The following is an 11,066-nucleotide window of genomic DNA, read 5'->3' on the forward strand; positions in this document are numbered from 1 at the left end:
GACAGGGCTGCGTGACACCCGCACCGCCGCAGCCGCGCACGCCGGGGCAGCAGGTGCTGCTCTGGGTCCCAGACCCCTGCCCGTGTCCCTGGGTCCCAAACCCCTGCCCGTGTCCCTGGATCCCAAACCCCTGCCCGTGTCCCTGGATCCCAGATCCCTGCCCGTGTCACTGTTGCCCTCATCCCTGCCTGCCAGCCCGTCCATCACACCTGGCTGAGCTCTGGGCAGGCCAGGGCAGGCAGAGCAGCAGCTGTGCCATCCTTGGGGGCAAAAGCTGTTCTGGGCATAAAGCAGGATGTTGTTTAAGCATGGGTGTATAAAGGAGTTTGTCAAATTCCAGAGATTGCATTCTGCAGCTTAGGGGAGCAAATCCTGGTGAAATCATGTTTTAAATACCTAAGCTGCTTTATGGATCTGGGCCCAAATCAGAGTCACAGAACATGAAGTTGAGTCAGAGCACTAAAATCACAGTCCAAGTCTTAAGCTGCAGAATCAGCATCTTGTCCTTGTTGCAAAACAAAAAGCATTCATAATTGATCCTTAGCAAAAGTCCTTCCATACCTCACGCTTGCTTGTTTCTAAGGTTTGCTTTTTCAGACTTAAAATTACTGTTTAATAGACCAAAGCATTTTTCTTCAGCAAAATAAATCTTAATCACCTGATATATTCTCAGGATTTTTTTACATCTTTGGAGGCCACTCTCAGCCTTGCCACTCATAGGTTTGGACAACTTCACCAAGACAGAGCTGCTTCTTTCATGCACCCAAATCTGCCTGGCCATTTTTCACTGCATGTGGTTCCCTGCATGCCTTCATGTAAGGCAGGAAAATAAAATGGCAAAAATTAAACTTTGGAGTTGATTCCACGGAGGAGAACACAAGGGCCCAGTAAGTCTTTAACAAGACATATCATGCACACTGCCATGTCACCTTTACATATTTTCCTTCCTGTCCAAGACCTTTAGGATACAACCCTGAATAATCACAGAGTCCTATTCAGTGAGAAACTGTAACCCAGTTGTAACCTGTGATGTAAAATTCTTTGGCTTAATAAATATCTCCTATTAGTCACAGGGAGAGGGCAAATACCCTTTTTAAAAATGTTAATCGTACTGACAGCATTTGATATTCAGCCATGAAAGTCCTGACTCACCTGTCAGATTTTTCTCTGAAGCAGAATTCATTGAAGTGTTCTTACCACATCCCTATCAAATCCAGGGGTCTCATACACACATTTTCCCAAGCTTCTCTGCTGTTATTAGCAGTGGGCATTGTTCTCAGAGCACCTTCACCTCTTTCTCCTGATCAGCCAAAAGCCTGCCATGTTTACACACTAACAGTCACTTCTCCTGCAGGTCCTTCCAGCTATCCTGTCATTTCTTAATTGATGATAATGTCTCAGTTTTGCGCCTTTTCCACCTTTACTATTTCAAAACTGGCAATTCCCATCCTGCCTTTCACTGTAAAATTTGGATGGTGTCTGAGCTGTTACTCTCTTCATGTTCAGGATTTCACAGTCAGGTTACAAGGCCTGCTAAAAGGTCTTTTGACAATTCTTAAATCCTCATTCATTACTATACTTCTGTTTTCTGGCCACCTCACTTTTCCACTTTCTTTCCAAACTACAGAGCCACATCAGCTTCTCACTGTTCTGATCGCAAGAATTATTATTATTGAAATAGTTCTTTCCCTTTTCACACAAAATATGAATCCCATGGCCTTTTGCAGTACAGCTGCTCAACTGTATCTCAGTCCAAGTCTGAATTTCAGTTCATTCATGTTTGGCTGAGACACAGGTCTCAATTTTGTTTCCCTTTCCCTGTCTTATTTTATCATAGTTCTTGAACTATTTGAATTATCTCAGAATCCTCCATCTATTAAATCTCAAAGATCTTCAAGTTTATCTGACTCAATCCCAAAATAAGCAGGATTTTTTAAACTTTCAATTCCAAGTCTACAAGCATTCTTATACTTGATTGTATCTGTGCAAGAATTTATAGGTTCAGGTAATCAATAAGGTAATTGATAATCAATTGATTCTAGTTAACAGTAGGGGCAAACTGACTGTGACATCACAGTCACAAGTTTGGTAGTCTGGATACCAATTCTGTCTTCTAGGGCACTGATTTGGTTACCCATTGATAATGTGCCTGCTGCTCACATAATGTATATTCCATTGTCCTCCTTTCAATGTATATTCTTGTCTTTCTAACATTTTATTCTAAGATTTTGAGATATTCTTTCTCATTTCATTAACATGAAATTATATATATTGTCTGCCATTCATATTTTCTTTCCTTGACTCCTTTCCATAGAATCCTTTGGTTCCAGCACTTTCTTACTTCCTCACTCTTTTTTTTCTCTAGAATGCGGAGAGTTCTAGAATTCAAACTATTCCTGCAGCAGACTATGCAAATTTTATGACATATGAGGAAGATAAGCAGGCCAAGGTCCTGATTCTAATTCTGAAGGAGCAGAGGACAAGGTTTGTCTCTCCATAAGCTGTGCAACAGCTGAGCAGCACAGGGACAGCAAGGCCTGTCCCCAGTGAAAGCACCAGCTGATTTCATTGTGGAAGGTGTGGACTGGGTGTTCAGCAGGTGAACCAGCTGCTCCTTTGGCAGCTGAGAGCTGTCACACCAATTTTCCTCAGGATTCATTTTAAGGCAGCTCTAATGTAGATAGAAGTGATACCATGAAGTCAAGGCAAGACCTTATCTCGTGGCAGGCAGAGAGTGTGAACACAGTGGTGCTTCAGCTGCTGCAGGATAACCCACTGAAACACATTCCCATTCCAGAAAAGGCCAAAGGCTACCACAGTGAGGGATGACATCCTTTGGGGCTGAGAAAGGGCATTTCAGTAAAGGATACTCTGTAATTGATGGAGATCAATTTTGTGGCTGATAGGGTACAATGGTGGATTTACCATTCCACAAATGCCAGCCTCTTTAACAACAGCTGCACAATGACCTACTTTAAAAAAAAAGACAAGTGAAAATTCCATTTTGGAAGACAGCTGCCTAGAAATTAATAATTCCAAGTTAATGTGGAGAGCCTAAATACTACTGCCTCAGGCACTTATGCCAAAAAGGTTAAGTACCACGTTTAATAGATAATCTCTATGATTAATTTATCAGAAAGAACCAAGTGGCTAATTTCCCCTAATTGAAATTTTCTGGCATGATAAAAAATTTTCATATATAATTCCACTTCTATTTAAATCCATTGTATTAACTTATTATATGAAAGCAAACAAAACTACAGTCTTGAATCCTGCTTTCTTCTTCCAGTAATGGAACAAAATACTTCCACGGCCTCATAGAAAGTAGTAGAATGGATTTTCCTGAGGACGGGCAATAAAAAAGGGATCAAACATTCAAATCCAGATCCTGGTTTCAAAGACAAAAAAGGATCCAGATTTACAGAGTGCTTCACAACCATCAGCTTTTGTTTTCAGCTCTGGGACAAACCTGGCTGCATCTCGCTGTGGGGAATTGGGTGGACTGGGGCTCACTGAGAGCATTTTGTAGGGGTTGGAGCAGCTATGGGGCAAAAGCACAGCCTGAGGTCAGGGGGCTGTGTGACTGCACTAACTCAGAAATACCTGAGCTGCTGGCCTGTGCCTACATTTTTAAGTATTTCTGATAAAGTTAATGTCCTGCATTTTCAAGGGTGGAATGCTTTGCAAGGAGAGGTAATCTTTTTTCCCAGACTGTGATGTTCAGATACAAACTCCTCTTCAGATGTGGCACAGAGAAAGCAAACTTTATGCTAAGCACAGACAGGAAAAAATTGCTCTGAATTTAACTTTGCTTGGTAAATCAGTTAGATAACATGAGGGGGGAAAGAAAAGGGTACCTGGCACGTGCAACAGTGGAGGAAACTTGCAAGGGGAAAAGTAATGCTGGTCTTACACAGAACAGAGAACAGCAGTTACCTGTTTCCTTTGGGCCACGAGGTGATTTGTGTGTAGAAAATGCCATGTGCTGTAAGACCAATGTCTCCATTATATCCATGTTGTCATTTTTGTTCCTGGGCTTGTCTTTGCAGGATAATTTTTAAGGCTTTCTTGGTGGTCAGGAGAGCAAGGTGGTGCTTACTTTGGTTAAGGCTCCCACTCTAGTTCTGTCTGTATTGCTTGTCTATTGGAATCAATTTCTGTATGGAATAATTATTTGGTTCTAGTAACTGTGTGGTTCATATAATCTTCATAAGGACTTTTGATTCATTCGATAACAGAACATTTTGGCATGTCCAGGATTAGGAAACATGGATATTGGTGGATCTTGCGCAGAGTTCAGCACCTCCAGGACTTTGAATTCACTGTACAGATCCTTGGCACTCCTGACACTTGCTGCAGAGCAGTTCCGTGTGGCAGTACTGAGAAGGTGAACCTCTGGATGGCTCCTGGTGAGTCACTGGGACTGGGACTCCACACACCCAATCGCAGGTCTTGCACCACATCTTTTGTACTTTAAAAGTCGATTACATTCATGATAGGTAAACATGTCTTGGCTAGAAAGTAGAGCTGTGTTTTTAATATGCTTTTTATCTATCACAGGTTTTACAGGTTTGAAAACTCACGCAGAGAAGTTCTGAAGATTGCACTCTCTACTTTCCCCTCAGAGGGGTGCAGGATTCCTAAATATTCCTGTTACAGCCCTGCCGGGTGCCCGCAGGCTTTGCCCTGGGAAGCAGCCACGGTGTGGAGGAGGGTGTGAACAGTGCGAGCAGGGCTGGAGCCCCGGGCCCGCCGTGCCCGGCAGCGCAGGGCGATTCCTGCCGGGGAAACGCCGCTCCCGGGAGCAGCCGACGGGAATCGCATCCAGCGGGACGGCGGGGGAGCTCGGGAGCGCCGAGAGCGGGGCTGCGGGAGCGCGGAGCGCAGGTGCGGAGTGCAGGAATGTCCAGCGCGGGATGCGGAGTGGGGATGCAGAGTGCGGGATGCAGAGTGCGGCGGAGTGCGGGATGCGGAGTGGGGGATGCAGAGTGCGGGATACGGAGTGCGGGATGCGGAGTGGGGGATGCGGAGCGCGGGATGAGTGTGGGATGCAGAGGCGGGATGCAGGGGTGGGATGCAGGGGCGGGATGCAGGTGCAGGATACAGAGTGCGGGATGCAGAGTGCAGAATGCGAGGCCGCTGCGCTGCTGCGCGGAGCGGGACCGAGAGATGGCGGTACGGCACCGAGAATTCGCCACCCGCGTGTGGGGCCCGCCTGGTCCTTCCCTGCCCGGGAGCTGCCAAACGACCCTGAAAAGGAATTCCGAACTTCCCTGCTGTCGCTGTTTACACACGCAATGGTGCTTTTGGATGCGATCAGGGCGGTCCGTCTCGTTACCACGGCAGGTAACGGGAGAGTCGGTGGTTTCACTGGGGGTTCTCTTAATAATAAAAAATTTTGAAAGATGTCACCCTTAAAATACTAGAGATTTGTCCAAAGCACGAAATTATTTTTTATCTATATAAAACTCAGTTTCCAAAGTGGGAAACTATATTTTTTTAGTAAGACATTGTGCTGGTTTCAGCTGGGGTAGACTTAATTTTTTTTGCAGACCCGGGCTATGTTTTGAATTTGTGCTGAACACAGAGTTGATAGTATTAAAATGTTTTTGGTTTTGTTATTGCTGAGGTTACACAGAGACCTTTTCTACTTTTTGTACTGCCACACTGGCGAGGAAGTTGGGGGTGCCTGGGAGGCTTAGGGGAGCAGAGCCAGGACAGATGACCCCAGCTGACCACAGGGGCATCCCACACCTTATGGCATCAGGATAGGAAGGGGGAAGAAGGAAGGGGTTTGGAGTGATGGAGTTTGGCTTCCCCAAGTCACCCTTCCAGGGGATGTGGCCCTGCTCTCCTGGAGGTGCTGAACACCTGCCCGCCCATGGGAATTAATTCCTTGTTTTGTTTTGCTTGTGGGCACAGCTTTTGCTTTCCCTATGAAATTGTCTTTATCCCACCACAGGAGTTTTCTCACTTTTCCCATCCCCATTCTCTGGCTGATCCCCCTGGAGGCGAGTGAGCCCTGCCAGGGGCTTGGGGGCTGCTGGGGTGAAACCACAATGGGCATCTTACCATAGAGCCATGGAATCAGGAACTGTGCTGAGCTGGGAGGGACCCATCAGAGCCACCCAGTGCAGCTCCTGGCCCTGCACAGACACCCCAACAATCCCCCCTGTGCATCCCTGGGAGTGTTGCCCAAATATCCCTGGAGCTCTGGCAGCCTCTGAGCTGAACTTCACATGGCTGGGATTGCCCTTCTCTGCCATTGCCTGAAAACTTCACATGGCTGGGATTGCCCTTCTCTGCCACTGCCTGAGAACTTCACATGGCTGGGATTGCCCTTCTGTGCCATTGCCTGAAAACTTCACATGGCTGGGATTGCCCTGCTCTGCCACTGCCTGAAAACTTCACATGGCTGGGATTGCCCTTCTCTGCCATTGCCTGAAAACTTCACATGGCTGGGATTGCCCTGCTCTGCAGTGCCTGAGAACTTCACATGGCTGGGATTGCCCTTCTGTGCCACTGCCTGGGGCTCTGCAGGGCCTCTCTGCCCTCCCAGGAGCCAACAGCTCCTCCTCATTCATGGCCACCAGCAAACTCCCTGAGGGCTCCTTTGGCTCCTGGCTCCAGACCATGAGTGAAGGTGTCGGGCACAGGGCTGAGGGTGGGGCCCTGCAGAGCCCCACTGGTGACAGGCCCCAGCCTGGTGTCACCCCAGCCACTGCCACCCTCTGTGCCCAGCCCTGAGCCAGCTGCTCACCCATCCCACGGTGAGTTTGTCCAGCTGTGGCCTGGACATTTTGTCCAGAAGGATCCTGGCAGAGATGGTATCAAAACTTTGCTCAAGTCCAAAAAGATTCCATCAAGTGGCTTCCCCTGATCAGCCAGGTGGGCTCCCTGCTGCAGGAGATCAGGTCTGACAGGCTCTGACTGCATGGTCCTGGCAGACCCTCAACACCTCCCAGAATAAAGTTTTCAGTGATTTTAGCAGGCTCTGAAGTGACACTGACAGCCCTGTAGTGTCTGGGGTCCTCCTTCTTGTCCTTCTTGAAAATCAGGATACCATTCACCAGCTTCCAGTCAGCTGGGACCTCTCCAGATCCCCAAGACTGCTCAAAAATCTTTCTCCTTTAAAGAAATCTTTATGTGGGCCAAACCCCCTGTAACACAGGCAGGCTAAGAATATAAATTCTATTATTGTGGGGGGAAATATCTGATTCTGTATAACAGAGGTGTGTTCTACCAGTTTGTCTTTATTACAGATAGCTTTTCATGTCTGGAAAAGGGAGCCAGAGTAGAAGTGAGCTTTAAACCACCATGTTTTAATTACTTGCCATTCTAAAAAAGGTAATGGCTACTGAAGTTTAAAACACAGGTAGGAAACAGGCTAACTTTCAGAGAGACATAAAATTGTCAAACTAGAGATTTTTTATATTGGAATTGTACTAGCAATTGTACTAAATAAAATAATAGCTCTCTGTGATTTAGCATATTTATCACTGATTTAGAAAAGAGCAAAATTTGACAAGGGAACAGGAAAAATCTGTGGATGGCAGGTTATTTATGTGAGGGTTAGAGAGGACTAGAAAGAATTTCAAAAGACCCAGTTGAGTAGCATCACCTGGGCAGGCTGATGGCACACAAAACTCAAATTTGTTAAGTATAAAGCATTGAGCTGTGGAAGGCAAGAAGATGAGTTACTTGTGTGATTAATTCTTGTAAATGGTCCCAACTTAGAGAGCAGACTGAGGTCATGTTTAGCTGTGGTCAAAACAAGTAAACAAAATATTGGTGTGCATAAAAAATGATAATTAAGAAGTTGAAGAATGTTAGGTAAACCAGTATTTTTATATGGAAGGAAGTGTAATGATATGAGAGGCAACAATCTCAATAAAGGATACCTCAGGGATAGGTGAAATTAATAAAAGGATGAGAAGAATGACCTGGGCAAGGGAAAAGACAAAGTGAAAGGTGTGTGGTTTTTACCCTAAAAATGAATCAGGCATGAAAGGCCTTGATTAAAACAACAACAACAGCAACAACAACAAAAACACCATAAAAATTGCAGCATATTACAGAAAAGGTAGATTTTGAACCTCAGTCCTTGCTGTCATATAACTAGAAACAAAGCAAAATCTGTTGTGAAATAAAAAAATAACAACAATAACATAAACATGTAATTATATTACAAAACCTAATTCTTAAGAAAAATCATTGAGACCAACAGTTTCACAATATTCAGAACAGTTTCAGTGGCTAAATTGTTACCTGTGGGACTGGAAAGCAGTCATTTCTTTGACTAAAAACTTGTGGGAAGTATTTGAAATGTCACGGTCATGTTTTTGCCATACAAAGAGATTTAAGGCTGAGATCTAATGCACACAGCAGATTAGTCTTTACCTATGGGGCTTCTACATCTTCCCCCAAATTATCTGCTGGTGGCTTCCATTGGAAACAAAGCACAAGGCTGTGTGTGCACTAGGTGAGCAAATTCTGTACCCACGCTGCACAACATTTCTGTGGTGAGTTGTGTTTTGCAGTGATCCTGTTCTTTCATTACACTGAAACCACAAACAGGCTGCAGCAAGCCTGAGATGCAATTCAATGGACCAAACAGTGGCTTCCTGATTTGCATATTATTTATCCTGAATTATAATAGCAGGCAGCTTCCTGGGAAAAAAAATTACTTAAAGTGATGCAAACCTTTGCAAACCTTTATTTCTGCAGAACAGCCAAAAGTGTCTCTGTTATTTCCCAGAACATGTAACTTCTTCAAACCCTTAAGAACACTGCCTAGCTTCTTAGCTATCAAATTTGGGCTCTCCAAATACCCAACATGAAGCTTAAGGCTGCAGAAACATCCTTCTTTGGGTACTGCTGAAGTTGTTCCATCTCTCCCAAAATTGTTGCTGTTCCTTTTGGGCTGACTTGACTGAAGACCCATGGAGTTCACTATTACATGAACAGTTAACATCTCTGTAAATACCTGATAGGGAATACACATGGAAGAGAATCCCAATCTCATTCTTTCTGAAAAACATAATAATTCCATGCTTTGGTTATCAGGCCACAAAATGAATGTAATGGTAACACTTTATGTGAATGGTAATGAGTTAATTAACATTTCTCAAAGTCCTCAAACCTCAGATTAATAGTGCTCTGGAGTATAAAGACATAATATTATTTCATTGAGCATTTGTCATTTAAAAAGCTCTATGCCTAAAGCTTTAATCAAGCTCTGTAAGATGAGAGCAATTTCCTTTTTGCCACATTTGGTCTCATCTCTGCTAAGATGTATGTGTGTTAAACCCTGTATTCCTTGGAGAGGAGCATGGGTACCACTGTTTGTAGGATCATGGGAGGCAAACCCAGCAGTAGAATCCTACACTTGAGAACACTGGAAGAGTTATTTTAGGAGATGCTTTCCCTGAGTTTACAAATTGTGTAATAAATTGCTTCTATTAGCACAGAATAAAATCTCTTCAGTTAATTATTGTTTTGCTAAAGTTACCAAGTAATAGAGTTTCTAAAATGACTTTTTTTTCTAACAAAGACTGCTAATTTTTGTTAGATGAAACAAAATACTGGCTAACAGATAGAAATCTGTTTTGGTAGCCCAGGAATACATGAATTTTGGATATAATTCCTCTTTACACAGTGGATTTTAACCATTGTGTAGGAAATTAATTTAAAATTTCGCATTATATCAGAAAGTTAGGGTACTCTTTTGAATAATAAGCACACACCCACGAATTTTCAACAACACTGCTACAGAAGGCAGAGCTTTCAGTGGTGGTCAAGAACACTTATTTGTAGCACAATTCCCTTCAGGTATGTGTGTGTGACTAAAGGCTAAAATTCCACGGCCACTTGGTGGCTGCGGCCCCGCCGCTGCCGGGAGACCCCGGCTGAAAGCGCCGCGACCCCGGCGATGGGGACAGGTGACACTGCAGAGCACGGGGACTGCCGAGAGCTTTCCCTTTTCCATAAAAACCTGGCAAAAAAGCCACACAGAGCTCCAGGTGTTACCCGAGTGCCACACCGGGCTGAGCACACGGTGCCAGGGCGGTGCCGGCTGCCCAGCTCGGTGGGAACGCCCCTGCCTGTTGTACTGTGGTTTTATGTTTTATAATGGTTTTGTCTTTGCATCCCCTTATCTTCCCCAAATGGTTTACCCCAGATTGTACCCCCTCCCTCTACCTGTGTAATCCCTCTCCTTTGCTGAGATCATCCCCAAATCCCCACCCTGGCTCTGTCAATCACTCAGCATCCCATCGCCTCCATCTAGAACTTTGGTCCAGGACGCTGAGTGATTAGCCAGAGGCCAGGGGTCAGCCCCCCAAGTGTTACCCCATACGCTGTCCTAAATGTCCATTTCCCCAGGATCCATCCCTTAGGTTTTCTTATTGGTGAGTAAATGTTATCTGCTTTAGATTTGCACCTCTCCCAGGGCTCTCAGCAGGAGCCCCCTGAGGTTGTAGGGGCTCCCCGGAGCTCCTGAAACAAACTTTGGATTAACCCCTGCTAAGAGTCGGCCCCTTCATCTTCCGCCCTTGTTCCAGCATCTCCTCTGCTGCAGGCAATCAGCCTGGCTGTCCTTCTGTCCTTCTGTACCCCCAGGGATCAGCCTGGCTGCCTTTGGTACCCCCATGGGGATCAGCCTGGCTGCCCTCTGTCCTTCTGTACCCCCGGATATCAGCCTGGCTGCCCTGTGCACCCCCGGGGATCAGCCTGGCTGCCTTTGGTACCCCTGGGGATCAGCCTGGCTGCCCTCTGTACCCCCTGGGGCACGGGAGAGTGCCCCCCACTGATGCCCACGGTGTTGGGGCTGGCCGGGGTTCTCTCAGTGGCACTCAGAGGGACTCAGTGGCACTCAGAGGGACTCAGTGGCACTCCGAGCACCCCGGGGCTGTGCCCGCTCCTGGGGCTCTGCAGGCAGAGCACGGCGCTGTGAAACCCCTGCCAATTGTTAAAAATAGGTTAGAAACGGTCGTAAAATAGTTGATAGATCATTAAGTATGTACTGTTAGTTTGGTTGTTATATTGTAAAAGGGGTTAAAAGGGTA

Source organism: Camarhynchus parvulus, chromosome 11 (genome assembly GCF_901933205.1).
Source record: "Camarhynchus parvulus chromosome 11, STF_HiC, whole genome shotgun sequence".
Lineage (NCBI taxonomy): Eukaryota > Metazoa > Chordata > Aves > Passeriformes > Thraupidae > Camarhynchus > Camarhynchus parvulus.